Source organism: Papio anubis, chromosome 8, assembly GCF_008728515.1.
Source record: "Papio anubis isolate 15944 chromosome 8, Panubis1.0, whole genome shotgun sequence".
NCBI lineage: Eukaryota > Metazoa > Chordata > Mammalia > Primates > Cercopithecidae > Papio > Papio anubis.
Genome location: NC_044983.1, coordinates 4,084,687 through 4,105,824, shown reverse-complemented (window position 1 = coordinate 4,105,824; position 21,138 = coordinate 4,084,687). Strand labels below are relative to the sequence as shown.

The window sequence follows — 21,138 nt, the reverse complement described above, 5'->3', positions numbered from 1 at the left end:
CACGTTCAGTCCTACGTGAATCCACCTTCTCTTTGTTCTTCTTTAATTTTTTTGTTTGTATTTTATTCTTAATATCATAGAATGAATCACATAAACCCTACCTTTTCCATAAACCGTCTTCTTTGAAACGTTAGTACTAAAAAAAAAAAAAAAAAAAAAAAAAAGGAGAGAATAGATATTCCACCAAGAAAACAATGTTTTAAAGAGTGACGGGAAGCATTACTCATGAAGATTCACATGTACATTTGAGTTTTCAGGAAGCTGCATATTACAGTCTGTTTTTTTAGAAAGCCTCCTTTTAAAATTGTTTTCAATTCCAGTATTATCCACATTTATGTGCATAGTAAACATGTTTTTGCATATTACATGTATAAATTTTTGGGAAAATAATACCTGATCTATAATTATCAGAATATTATAAAGGATCCTAGTCTCTGGAAGAAAAAAACTCTCTATGTATTGAGACAGCCCAGCCCCCAAATTCTTTTCTCAGGATAAAATATTCAGGAAGCATTGAGTCTTTTGTGTTACTAATGATTCAGACATGGTATCTTTGCCTGAATCTGTTATTCATGTTTTATCTAACATTTTCCAAGAAAAAAAGTGCCATCTGTGGACATCTAAAAGCCAAATGTAACTATTGGGTGGTGGGGCGGGAGGAGATGAATATTATGAAAAGTACAGCGTTTGGCTGTGACAGGAGAAAAGCACGTCTCCGATTAAGGGTTTCCACCTAGAGGTTGCAGCTGGTTAAGCCTTTATGCCGTGGACACAGGGTCCCTATCAGCCCCTGTTTGGGATGCGTCCCCTCTCCCTAGGTTGGCACCCTGAGAACTGAGATCTATTCACTTGTCCGGAATAGAAGCATTGTTTGTATTTCATTGGCTCCATGGGTTTCTCTCAGCCAGCTTGGAAGAAATCATTAAAACGGAGGCAGAATTGAACTTGACTTTCTCAGTAATCCTGACAGAGTAGGCCTGTGCCTGTGTCTCACGTGAAGTGAGCTTCGTTTGTGTTCATTAAAAGTGAGCCGAAAACAAAAACAAGTTGTAAAACTTAAAAAAAAAAAAATTTAAAAAAAAACGCTTTCTAAACCTGGTGGTCATAATTTTTTTCATTAAAATTCGTATTTTTGAGCTTCTCTTAAAGTTATACTACATTGGAAATGTATATCACAGCATTTAGAGGAAACATGTCAAATACAGTAATATGTAGTTCTCTGTGATGAACTCTTGCATATATCCAGGTTAGCTACACACACACCAAGCACACTCATACCCATACACACACGTGCACATAACACACACACACATACACATGCATCTACATACATACTCAGTGTTTCTGTTCAAAATTCTAATAAGGTAGGCCAGGCACAGTGGCTCATGCCTGTAATTCCAGCACTTTGGGAGGCCAAGGCAGATGGACTGCTGGGGTTCAAGACCAACCTGGGCAACATAGGGAGACCCTTTCACTACAGAAAATACAAACATTAGCCAAGTGTGGTGGTGCATGCCTGCAGTCTCTCAGCTCCTTGGAAGCCTGAGGCATTTGAATCAGTTAAATCCAGGAGGCAGAGGTTGCAGTGAGCCGAGGTCATGCCACTGCATTCCAGCCTTGGTGACAGAGCAAGACCTTTTCTCAAATAATAAAACTAATACTACTAATAATCATGATAATTTTAATAAGGTAAAGCTTTCTTCTAAAATTCTCAAACATTTCAAGGCTTATTTCCGTTTTAGTTCGTTCATTTAATTTCCATCTTTTGAGGCCTATCCTATGTAAAGATGTGCTAAATTAAAATAAAGAGTAAACATTCAAGAAATAAGGCAAAAAAAAAAAAAAAACTGGAATGAAATTGAGGGACTAAGATGCTGATAATTTAGTAGGTCAGATATTTATTGATCATTTTGCATTTTCCTTTTTTCCATTGTTACATCATCGGAACTTTGCCCTTTTCTGTTTGTGTGCCTTGCAAGACACCATGTGTTAAATGCACTGTGGTTACATAGTTGTGTGCTAGTGACTAATTAAGGACTCATTCCTCCATTCATTCATTAGTATCTGTAGGACTTCACCATTACCTCATCTGATTCTCAGCCTAAACACTGGGGCACAAGAACTGTCTCTTTGCTTATCTTTCTCAGTCAAAGTTAGTTTGCATTCCACCCTCCCCACAACTGGCAGGGAACTCCATCTTGGCCATGTTCTACCCCAACCCCTCCCTTTCAGGAGCTCACAGAGGAGCCCAGGGCTTCCCACCAGGCAGGGCTCATAGCTGCCTTCATCTCAGTTGCTGAGCAACCATCACCCTACTCTGCATTTTAAAATTCATTAAAAACAGAAAGCTGACATTTGATTTTTCTTTCACATTGCAAGTGGGAGAGCAAAAGTGTTTTATTTCTAGACACTGTGTGTATGTCATTTCTACATTAATGCATCACCACGTTTTATTTAGCAAGTTTTTTTTCGTTCTAGTAACTGGGCAGTATCTGGGCAACTGTTCCTGTTGTCATATATTAGCTATTACCATAGGCGCTACCAGCCGTGATTGGGATGGATTGAAGCATGTACATTTCTAAGAAATGCCCTTTATTGCACATGTCCCTTGAGAAACTCTTTGAATTGCATGTCTGGAGCAGAGAGGTGTGGTGTGAGCAGAGCTTCTCATTAGACCTGACGAGACCCCACTTCAATTGCTGACAGAATGGAGCCACCCAGCTGGTTCACAGACAACAAGTACCCATTAGTGAAATATGATTCACATTCTCAACTCTGTCTCTCCTCATTTGGTTTATATCCTAGTGAGAAATTTTCCAGATGTTGTTTTTGAGTCTAAGCATGCTCGACTGGGTGAAGCATCTATATTCTTCCATCTTGACATTAAAGAGCTCAAAGTGACCTTAAATTGGGTCTTAAATTAGTAACTCAACTTTTAAGAATAAGAAAACAAAGACTGAGAGGCAACATGACTTGGAAGTCAACACTAGGTCTTACGTCTTCAGTGGGTATGAGGGAAAGAAAGCTAGTTGGGAATGAGAAGAAATGTCTTCTTTCCAGCTCAGTCACTAAACTGTTGTCCTCCTCTTCCTGTAAGATGGAATGCTGGACTGGAAGGGTGTTTCCCAAATGCCAGTCCATGAACTGGTTGGTGACTGCAATGAGGTTGTTCAATAGCTTGTGAAAGAAAAAAAAAATCAGGCGGTTGTCGTAAATTTTTCACAACATTTTGTATTCATGTATGTTGTTACATGTAACTATTTCTGTTCTTAGATTTTTTAAAACTGTACTTCATTGATAAAATGGTGGCAGCAGTAGACAGGATCAGTGTTTAGATAACTACCACCTACTGACAATGCCAGGCCTTGATTAATTATTGTTTATTTTAGAAAAAAAAGGCTGCAAATTTCAAAATTTTACAATCTCTAATCTAAATAAGCTCTAGGATTGCTTCCATCTGCCAGTTTAAAAGGACAAATACTAAGTACATTTTTCATTTTCTGGACTACCAGGGACACTAATGTCAAAACATGAAAAGTATAGTGTTCATCTTAGTGAGATTCTGTATGTGGAAAGCCTTTTAATTGGTGGGATTTTCTACAAGTTACCTGTAGATATGTATTCGGATGGTAGGCTTCTAGCTTTGACTAAGTTTCTAGAATAGTATTTATCTGAGTCAATCAGTTAAAGGATGCAAAATTAGCAAAGGAAAACAAGTTAAAGAAAAATTGAGAGAAAAAGAAATATATATATATATATGGAAGTAACAGAGTCTTTTTTATCACAATAAAGGATACTCCTTCTACATAGTCTTTGAAATCATGACTTTTATGTTCCCTTGACAAGGCATATTCTTTCTTATAATTGAAAAGGAATTCTTAAAGTCCTGTTATTGCATTACAGCTCCACAAATGCAAGTTTCAACTGCTATTTTATAACAGAAGACATACTGCTAAAAATCTCTCTAAGATAGGAATACAGTTGACTTTATTCCTCTTTCTTCCTAACAGTACATTGATGATGTTAGAAGAATGTCTTCTGTAGATAAGATGTTTGGTTATTAAAGCAAGTTAGTGTCTTCTCACCCTCAGAGACTCCTACTGAAAAATTATCTAAAGTCCAGAAGTACGTAAGAACAGTTTGAAGAAAAGAGTTTGTGAGGGAGGTAAACATTTGCAGGGCTCTTTGTCAGTTCCCCTCTTACAAAGTCAGGTTGCTTCATGTTCAACTTGCCTAAAGCCTACCTTTTAGCTAAGGATACGACCATATTGAGAGATGTTTAGTATGATGGGATATTTACTGTTCTTATGCGGTGACTTGTAGATCACTTTTGACATTTCAGCAAAACTTCTTTCTATCTAATTTGAGTAAACATTCCTTGGAATGCTCAAAAGTATACAAAAGATAAAACTGAAAATAAATACATCCAAACACACAGTGAAATTTTCAAAAGTAGCGAAATCCTTCTCATGTGTCCTGCACAAACTGCTATATGTTTGTAGACAAAATTCAGTGATGCTGATTTAGGTAAAATAATTTTAAATGAATTGCATTACTTCAAAGAAAAACAGGGAATGAAAGAGAATTAAATAAATTTAACAGTTGGATATAATGATAGCGGATTAAAGAAAAGAACCACAGAAAGGTATCGATCTTTTGGATTTCTTTCAGTTTTTTTTTTTTTCCCCTATCTGAGGTGCTTAATTTATGCCAGCTAAAAAATAGGCAAATGACTTTTCCTGAAATACATGTACAAGGATGTTTTTCCTGGATAAATCATTTAATGAATAGAACACACACAATTCAGGAATCTATCATAGCAAGAAAATTCCCCAAATGTAATGAACAATGCTATTTGAACATGAATTTATTAAGGAAGGAAATGTGTTCGTATTTTAAAATATTTTTGAAACTTTTACTTCAGTGTGGCTCTTTCTGTTAATAGTAATTGCCTGAAGAGATTTTTTCATTTAGGGAAGTTTAAAGCAGAACTCAAGACAATCTAGTTTTTCCTTAAGTCAACCATTTCTTGTAGAAAATATGGTCTGAGGGACCAAGAAGACAACACTGCTGCAAAACATTTCTTTCCTGAGATCCATGTGCGTTTCCAAGAATGATAGTCTTGAGACCTTGTAGATATGCTCGTATTTACTCACTGAATTCAAAAGATCTTTAATATTTCAATATGTTGAAGATTTTGTGATTTTCACCGTTTAACTTTACAATTGAGCAAAACGAAGTGGAAAATTGCCTTTCTTCAGATAAGTGCTTTTGTTTTTGTTTTTCTGAGCTACTCATATAATTAATGAGATATTTAATTAGCTATTGATTTATTTTGCTCTCAGCATTTTAGAAAATTGGTCAGATACTGTGTTCCCTATTTGTGCTTTCCTAAAATTCAAAGATGAACCGATTTTCACACTAAGATATAACAGAAGAAAAATTTCCTGAATTATTGTCTGTTTACAGTTCAAAGTTAGAAACTTCATGCTTTTTGTTTAAAATGACTGAGAGGTATATAACCCACCAGTTTCCACTATAAAATCCTAAGAAGAAAAACAAGTTGGGTTTGAATGTCTACAAGTTGATATCACACAAGTTTTTTTTCTCAGCACAATCCCAGACTTGACAGGGAATCTAACAGTAGAGGATGAAAATAAAAGTATCGAAGAAACAAACAAAGAGCAGTCCTCTGCCCCTCCTATGAGAAAGCCATGCCCAGCATGCTGGCTTGGGGAGGGAGTGAAGGGGCTCCCACAGATGGGCTGAGGCAGCATCGGATGTGACACACAGTGGCAGGAGAAGCGCTTTGCCCAGGAAGGAGGAAAAGGATCAGGAGCCCTCCTGGTGCAGGGCTGGTGAGGTAGCAGGTGGGACTTGACTCAGGAAGCGGGGCTCAGACACTGGACCAAATTGAGAACTAGCTAAAACAAGTCTGGGGCAGAAGCAGCTTTCCATAAGATATCCCCTCCAGTGTGCCATACCAGTTTATCGTTGCCATAGCAACACCCAGCCGTGGTCACTCCTTTCCATGGAGACCACCTGTCCACACAGAAGTTGCCACCCTCATCCTAGAAATTTCTGCATTAACCCCTCCTTATTTTGCACGTAATTGAAAGTGGGTATAAATATGAGTGTAGAACAGCCTCTGAGCTGCCACTCTGGGCACACGGCCTGTGGCGTAGCCCTGCTGTGCTAGGAGCAGGACCTCTGCTGCTGCTAGGCACTGCTGCTTCAGTCAATAAAAGTTGCTGTGTGACACCACCGGCTTGCCCTTAAATTCTTTCCTGGGTGAGTGAGGCCAACAATTCTCCCAGGCTAATCCCCAATTCGGGGGCTCGCCTTTGCTGTATCGTGGGGACTGGGAGAAGGAAAGGCAGGTGGACAAATGCCAGCACAGGCCGCATGGCAGCAAGGAATCTCACGTGGCTCCTGATGCCCAGAGAGGAGGAGCCATGGGAGTGAGTGGTAAGAGAAAACTTTGGGAACTAGCACATGAGACAACATCCTCACTTGGCTTGATGAGGAGTTCACACTTCATACAATTCCAAAGGCGCCCTGGAGAGTCTTCGGAATCAGAAGGATGGGAATTGATGTGTCCTTTGTGATTCTTTCTGTTCCTGCGAGTTTGAGGGAAGACGTCTCATAAATGGGAACCAGTGAAGGGCAAGCCATGAAATGAAGGATAGAGCCCAGTTGGCTGCCTCCTTTTAGTTTAGAAATTGGGGCAAGTATCTTTTTAAAAGTGTTGAAAAGGTGAGCCATAAAGCTACATGTATCTGGAAAGAACCTTGGGCTCTTGGGCAGATTTTTGTTTTAGACAGAAATCATGAAGATGCGTTAACACACTGTAAATCATCAGGGAGCAAGGGTGAAGACAGGACGGAAAAAGAAAACTTCAAGAAGCGAGAAGTCAGAGACAGGAGAGAATGCGATAGGATTCATTATGGTTCACAGCATAAGCACGAAGGAGCTTTCACTGGTGGATTTTTCAGCTCCAAATTGCATACTAGAAAAGGTCAAGTTTTTATCTGTTATATCTACAGGGCATATACAAAAAGAAATTTAAGAAAATCTCACACTCCTTGGTATTTTGAATGGATACTTACTGCTACCTCAGTTTTCCAACCAGATATTAAAGTAAACAACTGTAAAACAGGATGATTTTTCTAGATGTTCTTCTTCTGATTTCTGTAATACAAAATTTCCACGACAATATTTTCTCCATATTCCATGCTTTTTATTGCCTTAATTCTGGTATATTTTTAGTCATTTCTTGACTCATCATGATCTTCTGCATAATTGGTTTTATGTCATTCTACTGCATATCACAGCCTTAGTTTTATGACTCTATATTCATTTTCTTAACATTATTTTCAGTAGGAAAAAGAAAATAGAATGAGTCAAGTCAATCTGATATTGAAGTTTAAAAATATAATCAGCTCTTATGGTCTATCCCAGATTAATAAATTGCAGAAGGCAAATGAATAGAAACATCAATTATCAATTTTTTATAGCCAAAGAAAATTTGAAAAAAAACATAATAGAGTTTTCATAACAAGGTAATTATAATAGGCCAGTAACTCAATTCCTTGGGGAAATGCTTCCCTCTTACTCCAGGAAGGATTCAAATAAGACCTGATTTGCTTTTATTTCTTCTCCAATCTTTTTTTCTAATTTCTCTTCTTTCTTGTCCTCTGTGTATTTGATGGAAAGAGCAATTATAACAGGAGCAGTTACCTTTCAAAGCAAGAAGAAATATCTGTGTTCCATAGCTGAGTGTATTTGCATTTCTAATACCTTAGGTGTTTGGATATATTTTATTAAGAAAATCATCATGTGCATAGAATTGTTTGTCCTGATATTGCATTAAATAAATAGTAAACACGTTTCTGAACAAAACTGAATTACCCTCATATATTTACGTATTCTCCTACTGTTGGACTTCCAGGTTTTAAACTTGTCTCTGCTTAACTATTTCATGCCATAATGAATATTATCTAAAGACAAATTCTTAGGAGTACAAAAAAATAGACGATTTAATATGAACATATTTATGTTGGTTGCTCCATGAGGACTGATGGCTCCACAAATACGGAACAAATGATCCCTGACATCACCAGGGCTGGGGTTGCATCTGTTTCAACATAACTATTTTAGCTTTTCCTATTACGAGTTCTAATGGTTTGCTATCCTAATAGATTTTGAAATGTTATAGTATCTCTTGGTATTTTGCTATTAATATACTCATTATAAAAATGTTTCTTTTGAAATGTACATGTGAATGCACACTAATTTATGTAGCAATACGTGAACAGCCCCCTCTTCATAATGAAAATGTTGCCAATCTTATTGAACTGAATATTAAACCTAATATTTCTTAGACTGAAACTAACATTTCAGTTATTGTTATTCTGTCTTTAGATAATATTCATTATAGCATGAAATAGTTAAGCAGAGAAAAGTTTAAAACCTAAAAGTCCAACAGTAGGAGAATACGTAAATCTAGGAGGGTAATTCAGTTTTGTTCAGATACGTTTTTACTATTTATTTAATGCAATATCAGGACAAACAATTCTATATTTCTTAACAATTCTAATATTTCTTAAACTAAATGTTAATTATAATAAGAAATATTAAGGGATAAACAATTTTTGTTTTTTTTTGTTTTTTTTTTTTTTTGAGACGGAGTCTCGCTCTGTCGCCCAGGCTGGAGTGCAGTGGCCGGATCTCAGCTCACTGCAAGCTCCGCCCCCCGGGTTCACGCCATTCTCCTGCCTCAGCCTCCCGAGTAGCTGGGACTACAGGCGCCCGCCACCTCGCCCGGCTAGTTTTTTTTGTATTTTTAGTAGAGACGGAGTTTCACCGTGTTAGCCAGGATGGTCTCGATCTCCTGACCTCGTGATCCGCCCGTCTCGGCCTCCCAAAGTGCTGGGATTACAGGCTTGAGCCACCGCGCCCGGCCAGGGATAAACAATTTTTAATCAATAAGAAATTTAATCAGCTGTTTTAAATTTTAGATATGGTTCAGTTTCTTAAATGACTGTAAAATAGTTGGTTGAAGAGAAAATATGATTTACTTCTTAAAATCTTCCATGAGTGTGTGAAATTCATCTAAACTATTAAGCTGATTTGTTGGCTTGTCAGATAATTGCCAGTCCTAGTCACTAAAAGTTAATGTTAACATGGTTTAGACCAACCATAATTATGCAGTTTCATTCTGTCACTTGAAATAATGGGAATGCTAGTTATCTTTGCATGTCATACAACTTTTCACCTTCGTTTCCTATCTACCTCAATTTGTAATCTTATACTTACTACTATACGTATAAATTATGCTATTTTTACCAGCTGTCCTATTTTTAAGATTATTTAGAAAATGAGAAAACTCTTTAATCTTCTGGCATTCATAATATACCTCTTGCAAATGTAAATAAAGAGAAAAATAGGTATACACATTTAAAGAGGCATATATGATTTTATCTACTAAAACATTTTTATAGGTTTATGATTTTGTCCACATCTATATGAAATATGCATTTTATCTTTTCAAAGAGGAGGCAATTTGCCCAACTCTAAATTATTAAATATTTAGTTTCTGAACTATGGAAAAAGAATATTGTAATCAAATAATGTGCTTCTAGAATCCCATAAAATAATCACTCAAAACTCATAAATATTAGAACAATCTATACATAATCAACTGCCATTTAAAGAAATGATTTGGTTTCATTGGAAATATTTTGAAATCCTCTAGAAGTACCATTTGATCCAGCCATCCCATTACTGGGTGTATACCCAAAGGATTGTAAATCATGTTGCTATAAAGACACATGCACACGTATGTTTGTTGCAGCCCTGTTCACAATAGAAAAGGCTTAGAACCAACCCAAATGTCCATTAATGATAGACTGGATTAAGAAAATGTGGCACATATACACCATGGAATACTATGCAGTCATAATAAAGGATGAATTCATGTCCTTTGTATGGACGTGGATGAAGCTGGAAACCATCATTCTCAGCAAACTATCACAAGGACAGAAAACCAAACACTGCATGTTCTCACTCATAGGTGGGAATTGAACAATGAAAACTCTTGGACAGAGGGTGGGAAACATCACACACCAGGGCCTGTCATGGGGTCAGGGGAAGGGGAAGGGATAGCATTAGGAGAAATACCTAATGTAAATGATGAGTTAATGGGTGCAGCACACCAACATGGCACATGTATACATATGTAACAAACCTGCACGTTGTGCACATGTACCCTAGAACTTAAAGTATAATAAAGAAATCTACGTTTTTCAGCATGTATTTCCACATATTATGAATAATAACCAGGGAAAACGTAAAATACCCTCCCTCTCTTTATCCCTGCATTGTTTCTGCTATTTACTCACCTTTCTGTCCTCTGAATTGGGAAGCATGGATCCGGGCAAGATTTATGGCATGGGTAGGGAGGGACTATGTCATTTGTGAAGAAGGAGAGAGAAAATTCCCAAAGTAGAGAGAATGGAGATGTGTGAAAAGGAAGATAGGAAGCAACTCGGGAGTCAGAAAAAACGTGGCTGCAGGAGGACTCCACTGATTTTCTGGGGAGTGGGTAATAGGAAGTTCATTTTCTGTTCCTTGATGTTTATTTGTACTCAGTGGTGGAGAATTTTCCATTTTTACCCCCAGAAATATCTAACACAGGCATTTATTTCTTCCAAGGCCAAAATAGCCGTTCATCTCACAGTGGCCCAGGAAGTGAGCTGAACTAAACCTCTATTATTTGGTAAGAAGAAACTTTGTAAAAATCTCCCAAATGAGCCACAGCAGCCATTACAATGAAAGGCTTTCTCACCCTGTGTGGCTCCTGGGTAGAAATCACTCAGGGCTTCATCTTACCCCATCATTTATTTGCTGTGTCACTTCAGTGAGTTCCTTCAGCTTTCAATGTCAGCTTCATCATCTGTAAAATGGGATAAAGATAGTTACCTCCAGTGGGTTCTTTGGGTAACTAAATTGCTTTCATAAGTATATAAATGGGCACATCAGAAACACAATAAATATCAGTTTGGTGATATTAAAAAGATATGAGGCACATGCCAGGACTAAAATAATTGTTTACAGTTTTTGCCTAGTGACATTTATCTCAATCATTAAATACTTATTTTAGAATATCTAAGTAAATAACCATAAATAATCCTTTTCAAGGAAGTATTGTAAAAATTATATGAGCAGCAAAAATATGACATAAATGATATTTGAAATAGAGTTCTACCAAATAGAAATGTGCAATGCTATTATTTAAATCAGATATTTCTTCACCCAGTATTCTCTTTAGGAACAATTTCATTCAAGAGAGTTGAGATAAATGTGTTTATGTCAAATCATGTTTTTTTTTAAAGCATTTGATGTTTACAGTAAACTCTGTGGCATTGTTATGAAAAAAATAGAAGTAAATTACTCTTGCTTGAATACATGACAAAGAAAATTGGAGGTAAATTATTCTTTTTTTTTTTTTTTTTTAATTTATTTATTATTATTATACTGTAAGTTGTAGGGTACATGTGCATAACGTGCAGGTTTGTTACATATGTATACTTGTGCCTTGTTGGTGTGCTGCACCCATCAACTCGTCATTTACATCAGGTATAACTCCCAATGCAATCCCTCCCCCCTCCCCCCTCCCCATGATAGGCCCCGGTGTGTGATGTTCCCCTTCCCGAGTCCAAGTGATCTCATTGTTCAGTTCCCACCTATGAGTGAGAACATGCGGTGTTTGGTTTTCTGTTCTTGTGATAGTTTGCTAAGAATGATGGATTCCAGCTGCATCCATGTCCCTACAAAGGACACAAACTCATCCTTTTTTATGGCTGTGTAGTATTCCATGGTGTATATGTGCCACATTTTCTTAATCCAATCTGTCACTGATGGACTGGAGCCGCTCCTCTAGTGTGCTTTTTGGAAAAGCAGCCCAGTCTAACAGCTAGAACAGTGATCAAAATTATTCTTATTATAATAAGAAAACAGTTTTTATAGGCCAGATTCAGTGGCTCCCATTTATCATCTCAGCACTTTAGGAAGCCGAGATGGGAGGATCTTCAAGGACAGGAGTTCAGGACCAGCCTGGAGAATATAGTGATAACTTGTCTCTATAAAAAAATTAAATAAAAGTTAGCTGTGTGTGCTGACCTGTGCCTGTGATCTCAGTTACTCAGGAGGCTAAGGCAGGAGGATTGATTGAGCCTGGGAGGTTGAGGCTACAGTGAGCTATGATCTGGCCACTGCACTCCAGCCTGGGTGACAGAGTGAAACTGTGTCTCAAAATAACACTAAAAATAATTTTGATAAAATAATTTGGGTTTGTTGTTGTCTACTATCCCCTTACACACATTTATGCAATATTTTTGTCAGATTGAATCTTCGTCTCAGTATAGAATAGAAAAGGTGTCATAATTTCTTCTACACTTTAAAAGGTGAGGTAATATATTACAGACATTGAATCTGGTTCATTCACAATCTAAAAAGTGCTGACAAAATCTCAGGTGTTCATGAAGAACAAGTGGTTTTGGAATCACCTTATGAGTTAGATTTCTATCTTTCCTAATTTGTAGAACAGATAATCAAATGATGTTGTCAGTTTGCTCACTTAGAAGTGGAAATAGGAAATTTTTTTTTAACTATTCTGATTCTGAGAAAGAAAACCAAAAACTTCTAAGCTGAGATTTTTCTCCTAGCATTGCATAAATGGGCATTAAAAACAAGAAGACGTTGTGGTGTCAAAAACCACTTTGAAATTCCATCTCAGGCACACAGCACCACGTGGGCACAGTCAACGAATTTCAGGAGCTGGAAGCTGACAGATCCTTCAAGTTTTAGGTTTTGTTTTGTGTTTTGAGAACAGAGTCTTGTTCTGTTGCCCAGGCTGGAGTGCAGTGGTGCATTCTCAGCTCACTGCAACTACTGCCCACTGGGCTCAAGTGATTCTCATGCCTCAGTATCCCGAGTAGCTGGGACCACAGGCTTGTACCACCACACCTGGCTAATATTTGTATTTTTTGTAGAGATGAGGTTTCACCGTATTTCCCAGGTTGGTCTCAAACTCCTTGACTCAAGGGATCCACCTATCTTAGCCTCCAAAAGTGCTGGGATTACAGGCATGAGCCGTGACCTCTGGCCAAGTTTTAGTTTTAATCCATTCTCAAATTAGCTTATATATATGTACATGTATATGCATATGCCTATATGTGTATGTACCTGCACATGTGTGCACGTGTGTGTATATGTATGTGTGTGTGTGTGGTTCCTACTTAAAGATGGCCAGGAGAGGAACCAGGTTCCAATGTGTGTAGTGTCCACCCCCAGTCATATGTATTTTGAAGCCTCAGCTGCTCTTTGATTCTAAGTCTGCCAGCTACAGACTTCCAAATTCACACCCAGCTGTTTCGTAACAGAAGGTACTTGGATTCACAGAAAGTCTTCCCTTTGCTCATTGAGAATAAACATGTTTTCTTCATTATAGAAAGAAGAAAAGCATTGTTTTCTGGCTGCTGTGAGATATTACCACAAATGTAGTGGCGTAGAAACCACAAAGATCTCATCCTGTATTTCCACAGGTTAGAAGGCTGACGTCAGCTTCTAACCTGCCGATGGGTCTCCCTGAGCTGACCACATGGTGTTGAGGGGCCTGTGTTCTTTTCTGCAGGATTCAGGGGAGCCGTCTCCAGGCTACCCACATTCCTGAACTTGTGGTCTCTTTTCTCCATCTTCAAAGCCAGCAAGGTTGCATCTTTCTGATTATTTTTAAATGATGTCTCCCTCTGACCTGAGCCACAAAAGGTTCTCAGCTTTTAAGAAATGTTACATTTCTTAATACAACAAGGAACCCACCCAGATAATTGCAGGTCATCTCGCTGGCTCAAAATCCTTACCTCTCACACCTGTCAAATCCTCTCAGCAGGTAAGGAAACATAGTCGCAGGTTCTGGGAATTACATTGCAGACATCTTTGGTGGAGGTCATCGTTCTGCTCCCACAACTGCAAAAAGAGATAAGGCCAACATCTGTCCTCACTCCAGGTGTCCACACAGTCCATACGCCTTCTCCAGAACACCCTCTATTCCTCGCCTACCTGCATTTGATGTTTCAAGTTTCAGCTTCAATGCCCTCTTTTCCATAGGTATTTTCTGACCTTTGAATTTTCAGTTTTATTCTGTTTTATCACTGTCATTTTCTCCCTTCGTAACACTTAGTTATTAAGTAAATATTTGAGTACTTGTTTAGTGTTGTTCTCCCTCTTTCACTGAAAGTTCTATGAGGGTAGCTACAGGGTTGGTTTTATTAGAGAGGAAATTTACAATATCCACCATGATATTCAAAGAGATTGCAGGAAAGCAACCCTTTTTGAATGAATACAGGAGTAATTTGTCGAGGCTGATGTGTTGACAAATAGAGTTATAAATTTTTTAGTATAAAAGTGCAAAATTGTTATTGAAGACCTAGTTAAAACTTAGTGAAAACTTAGAGAATAAAACATTTTGTACATTTCCACGACCTCTGCATTCTTCCATTCTTGTGAAAAAAAGCTTAAGAATGAACTGCTAGAAGAAAACAAAAGTGTGCAGAATGATACATTAAGACACTAAAATGCCATATTGTAACTGAGCTCTTGAAAAGCAAATAGGCAGATGCTTCATTTTTTAAAGCATAATCAGTAACATGAATAAAATCTTAACTATATTGTTAAGATAAGACATAATTCATCAAATAGTCACATCTCATTTTCTTATGTCATTATAAGAGTAATAATACTAAGACAGCTGGTCATCCCACCAGTCCTAGTAATGGCTGATTGAAAAAAGTTTTCTCTAGAGAAAAAAAAAAATGACAGAAAAACACAAAATTTACATTTAATTTGAGAGGCAAGCATTAAGAGCCAACCCACAGCAGGACTGGGAGATTCCAATGTCCTTGTTTCTTCTCATCCAGAGTACAGTCACCAAAATGCAAATAGGATTCATTTGTTTTTTGTGTGTGTGTCTCAGGCTTTTTCTGGTTGGCTTGAATAAATGCTATTGAGTATGGCAAATGAATGCAGCGCCCCCCACCCCCCATAATTTCCATGTATAATGGTCATCACCATTAATTAGACACAATTAAGAGCCTTCTATAAGGTGCACTCAAGAATCTGAACAGCAGCCATGCAGAAGGTTAGGTACATAAACCTGCCTGCATAGTGTCAAGAGTCCATGTATTCAATCATGATTTTCAAACTATTTTTCTTAGCTCTTCAGTTTCTCACATATGTATAGAACTTGAGAAAATTATAGAAATGAAAAGTTTGGTCAAGGGTAAATAAAGGCTTATTTGTATTTTATATTTCAATTTCCTTCTACAGTTGTTGCATATCATGTTCTGAATTTTTTTAATTACAAGAACACTCACCAGTATTTCCTTTGTGCTGTGTATTGGATCACCTCCTCTGCATACACAATGGTACTTAATCCTTACAACAGTCTTTTTAATTGTGAAAAAGTGTCTATAATTGATATGTAAAGTCACTTATTCTCTGAAAGGTAAGACATTGGCCCACGGTTATCTAGGTGGAGAGTAGTGAATGGTATTTGAATTTGTCTGTCTCTGCAGTATCTCATGATACCTTCCACACTGAATATCCAGATAGGAAAAGCACTGTGGAGAAAAAGTCAATTAATAAAACAACTTTCTGACATTTAGTTATGGAGATTAGAAAAGACATGAATGCAAATACTTTAAACCAGCTTAGTCTTTCTTAAAGATGTGTTATTATCAATATTATTTTGAGACAGGGTCTCACTTTGTCACTCAGGCTGGAGTGCAGGGGCATGTGGCATAACAATAGTTCACTGAAGCTTCTGTCTCCATTAACAAATCCTCCCACCTCAGCCACCAGAGTAGTTGGGACTACACGTGCACACAACCAGGTCTGGCTAGTTTTTAAATTGTTATGTTTTGTAGAGGTGGGGTCTTGCTATATTGCCCAGGCTGGTCTTGAACGCTTGGCCTCAAGTGATCCTCCCACCTCAGCCTCCCAAAGGGCTGGGATTTCAGACATGAGTCACCATGCCAAGCCAAGATTAATAATTATATAAGGATAGCATAGCAGGCATTTTTATTAATATACATTTCTAAAGAATTTTTCGTTTTTTACCTAAGTAATTATCTCTGAGATTCAGCTTTGTCACTTAAACCATAAGAATGTTGAGTAGAAGGTTTTGGGGTTTTTATTTTAATTCAAATTTTCATTTTTTGTGCTTTTTAAAGTTGTATATTTTTTTAAAATCATGCTTTTCTAAGCAGACTCTAAACACAGCAAACCATATCTGACACTCTAAGCATAATTAACAAAAAAAATTATACTCTGAAAAAGTAATTATCATCAATGTATTGAATAGAGGAACTGTTTTGAAATGTTGGCCAGAATTTTATAACATAACATTAAATTTCATTTTGTCCAGATAGTTAAAAGGGAGCTTTTGCAATTTCAGACTATAATGTTACAGGAAGCAGATCTCATTCAGGCGTTATAATCTCAAATAAATTATTACAGAAAAATTATAAAGAGGATGATTTGTTGATAGAGCTAATCATTCAGGATTTTATGGCACCTCAACATAATTTTCAACAAGTCCAGGGCCCTTGAACTTCTAATAGTCACCATTATTTATTTCATTCAGCTCTTTTATTCCACATTGGTTGAGACTCCTTGTAACCATATTTTACCACAAAATTTATGACTTGTCTTCCACTGAGGGCCTAAAACTGTCATGGTAAGCCCTTGTAAAGGAAGAGTTTTGTTGCTGATATTCTCTAGTGGAAACCTATAAAAGTCATCTGATTTTCTATCCAAACAGCATGTCATACTTGAGTCTTGAATTTTTGAAAATATTTTAAAAGGATCAAAGCATTTGCTCCCTGAGAAATGGCACTGGATTAACAATATTAAATCTGGACTGCGTTGCCTCTCCAGCCTCATACATTGAGCTTGACTCGAAGTCTTGATTTATGCAAAGCAAAATGCAAGGCTTTGAGCAGGAATCAAAGATAAATTGGTTTGTCTATTGTCCAGTAGCTCCTTTGGTAGCAGAGAGGATTCAGTACTGATGATCACTTATATTTAAATGACAATTGACATTTTACAACATATTCCTATTTGCCTTTTTAATTTGAGTTTCTCAGGAAACTGAGATGCAATAGAATTAGATGAATTGACAACTAATGCCAGCACCAAATCCATTATTTTCACTCCACCACACTATTCATCTTTATTAAAGCATCTATGTGCTTTAGAGGTAAAGTTCAGATACAGACCTCAAACTATGAAGAAGCATCCCATGGCCAGGCACGGTGGCTCACACCTGTAACCCCAGCACTTTGGGAGGCCAAGGTGGGCAGATCACAAGATTAGGAGATCGAGACCATCCTGGCTAACACGGTGAAATTCCGTCTCTACTAAAAAAAAATACAAAAAACTAGCCGGGCGTGGTGGTGGGCACCTGTAGTCCCAGCTACTCAGGAGGCTGAGGCAGGAGAATGGCGTGAACCCCAGAGGCGGAGCTTGCATTGAGCGGAGATCTCACCACTGCACTCCAGCCTGGGCGACAGAGCCGGACTCCATCTCAAAAAAAAAAAAAAAAGAAAAAAGTAAAAGCATCCCATACACTGCCTACATATCAATGACCACAAAAGAAGATGTGTGAATTTAGCATGTTCACGCTATAGGCTAAGTCTAACCTCAAGCAGATATTTGGCATTGTAATTTTTAATGTTTCTGAGAGTAGGGTCATCCCCAGTGCTGTGCTAGATACGTTCTACAGTCTCATGCAAACATGCGAGAACCTTACGGACAACAGAAACTCAGGCTGAGCTGGGTGCTGGCTCTACCACCTGAGGGATTTTGCCGGACTGCAGAGGACAAGAGCTCACTGTACATGGGGGATTAAAAGTGAACTTTGCTCATTTGCGAAGGATTAAAGGAGGAAGTGAACAACAGTAACTATGTTAAAAAAGATATACACACACGGAAATCCAAAAAAAACCTGAGTGGAAGGAAGGTAAAAACAGTTTAAATTAAAAGGAAGGCAAAATAAGTGATATTGTTGTTCTGTCTCTCCTGAGATGCTATTTTAACTTTTTGTACTGTGACCTCTGTTATTCCAGTAAAATCAATGAACTCTTAGAATCGTGTTTCAAAGTTCACATAGAAAGTATAGATTACAAAGAAAACCAATTATATTAAAATACACTTAGTATCCATGTACTCCTTGGGGGTTTACCAGTCCCATCTGGAAAAGGCAAGCTATGTTGATAATGGAACATTATCCGTTGAGCCATATGCTTAAAGACTCATTACATTAAAATCAAAGCAGCTGAAAAATTCCTTGTGCACGTTCCTGAAAGTGTCATATTTCTAGACAGAAAGAAAGTGATTTCTTTCTCATCCCCCAAATCCGTATTTTACGTAACCACAGGTATGGCTTATCTGTATTGGCAGTCTGATCACACAGCTCTGAAAAGTCTCTTTCCATCACTGTGTAGGGCAAAGTTCAGACTCCTGGCTTAGCACACAGGTCCGCCATGACGTACTCTTGTCGGGCTTGCCAGCCCCTGCTGCCACTTCTCTGGGGCTTACTCTTTGTGCTTCTGTAATAACGAGCTGACGATAACTTAATGGGATGTGGTGCTGTGCACCTCTTTGTATTTGCTACCTTGGACTGTCTGCTTGGAATGACTCCCCTGATCGTGCTTCTGGACTGCTAATCATCATTTAAGACTCAACTCAAAGAACTTCCTTCTTTAAAACTTTCCTGAACTCGGACTCTCAGAGTTCCCTTGCTTTGTGCCTTAATAAAGCCTGAGCATAAATATTTCATCATTGCTGCAGTCTGTCCCCCGACTCTTGAGGAAAGATAGCATGTTTTATTCATTACTTTATATCCAGAGTCAAGCCAATGAATGGAAGACAATGTATACAGAATTAATGAATGGATAGATAAAATGGATGAAGCTTTCTTTTTTCTGTTTTTTTTTTTACTTTGAGATAGAGTCTTACTCTCTTGCCCAGGCTGGAGTTAGTGGCATTATCTTGGCTCACTAGAACCTCTGGCTCCCGAGTTCAAGTAATCCTCCAATATCAACCTCCCAAGTAACTGGGATTATAAGAATGCACCACCATGCACCACCATGCCCAGCTAATTTTTGTATTTTTAGTAGAGACAGCATTTCACCATGTTGGCCAGGCTGGCCTCAAATTCCTGGCCTCAAGTGATCCACCTGCCTCGGCCTCCCAACATGCTGGGATTACAGGCACGAGCCACCATATCCAGCTGGAAGATGATTTTTATTAGCCAGGGCTCTCCAGAGAAATAGAACCAGTGTTTTAGTTGGAAGACCATCAGGCAATAGAACTCTCTCGTACTTGAGAAAGAGTCAGTTTTCCTTCTACTGAGGCCTTCAAGTGATTAAACGAGGCTCACCCACATTACAGAGGGAAATCTGCTTTACTCGTTCTACCAAATGAAATGTTCATCTCATCTAAAAACACCCCCGCAGACACACCCAGAATAAAGTCTGACCAAATATCTGGATATCCTATGGCCAAGTCAAGTTGTTGCATAATATTAACCATCGTAATACTGAATTCCTAATACTTCTCAATTTAAAAATCTGTCTGGTTGTATGAAATTATTTGGGAATAACTCAGAATTCACAATGTTCTTACTGGAAAATGCTAGGGCTTTTATACACATTTTTTGACCACAGGAGAACAGGCAATAACCTTGTTCTAGTTTGGCTGGGAACTGCTTGAGGACATACTTTGCATTTTCTTCATCTTTATGTTTTATTTCCCATAGAACACAATGAAACCTCTCAGTGAATAATTGTTAACTTTAACAGAAAAAGAAATATTTTCACATCAAAAAATAGAAAGCATAGAATAAATATTGCAAGGGGAGATGAGGCTCAAATGAGTAAAACTGAAGCCAAGAACAAACAAATTTGAATATGAACAAAATCTTAGAAATGTGGGAATTTAATGAAGATGGTAGAACTTTCACTGGACGTTTTCTATGAAGGCATGTGCAGGCTAAATATCACCCCCAGTGTGTTCAGTCCTTAATCACTGGAGCCACTGAATAGGTTGCTTGATGGGCAAAAGGGGTTTACAGATATGATAAAGGGTCTTGAGAGAGATTATCCTGATTACCTTGGTGGATCCAGTCCAGCTATGTGAACTCTTAAAAGCAGTAGACAGAGGCAGAAGAACGGGTCACAAAGATGCAATGAGGACTGGACCCAGCATTGCTGTCCTGGAAGATTCGCAAAGAAGGCTATGACCTCAAAGAATGTGGTAGCCTTTTGAGGCTAAGACTGAATGGCCCACAGTTTACAGCCAGCAAGAAAATGGGAATGTGGGCCCCATAAACGCAAGAAACTGGATTCTAAAAGCGCCTGAACTGGCACTGGATGAATTTTCCCTAAGAGGCTTCAGAAGGGATCATAGCCTGAAAAGCCTTGATTTTTGTCTAGTGACACCCGTATTGAACTTCAGACCTACAGAACTAGCAGGCTGAGGCAGGAGAATGGCGGGAACCCGGGGGGCGGAGCTTGCAGTGAGCCGAGATCGCGCCACTCACTCCAGCCTGGGCGACAGAGCGAGACTCAGTCTCAAAAAAAAAAAAAAAAAGTAAGCTTGTGTTCTCTTAAGCCACTATGTTTGTAGTAAGGTATGGCAGCAATAGAACGAACGACCACTCTGTAAAACAAATGACTGCAAACGGTGGCTTGACACAGCAGGCATTTATCTATCTATCTATCTATCTATTTAATTTTTTTTTTGAGATGGAGTCTCGCTCTGTCTCCCAGGCTGGAGTGAGCGGCGCCATCTTGGCTCCCTGCAAGCTCCGCCTCCCGGGTTCCCGCCATTCTCCTGCCTCAGCCTCCCGAATAGCTGGGACTACGGGGGCCGCCATCACCGCCCGCTAATTTTTTGCATTTTTTTAGTATAGACAGGGTTTTACCATGTTGGTCAGGATGGTCTCCATGTCCTGACCTCGTGATCCGCCCGCCTCGGCCTCCCAAAGTGCTGGGATTACAGGCGGGAGCCAGC

The 21,138-nt window shown here is 38.3% G+C and overlaps 1 protein-coding gene and 1 long non-coding RNA gene across 4 annotated transcripts in view; one reads left to right on the top strand and one right to left on the bottom strand.

Moving 5' to 3' along the window:
* CSMD1 (CUB and Sushi multiple domains 1) overlaps positions 1–21,138 on the top strand; it is a 2,034,404-nt gene that overhangs the window by 787,079 nt on the left and 1,226,187 nt on the right. The window lies entirely within an intron of this gene.
* LOC103880974 lies at positions 7,654–21,087 on the bottom strand. 2 transcript variants are annotated; one of them, XR_004186004.1, is made up of 4 exons: positions 21,050–21,087; positions 13,923–14,028; positions 10,894–10,957; positions 7,654–7,740 (listed from the first exon to the last, which is right to left on the bottom strand). It is a non-coding gene; the product is annotated as an uncharacterized LOC103880974 (long non-coding RNA). The 2 variants fall into 2 exon arrangements; XR_004186003.1 differs by lacking the exon at positions 21,050–21,087 and adding an exon at positions 15,435–15,519.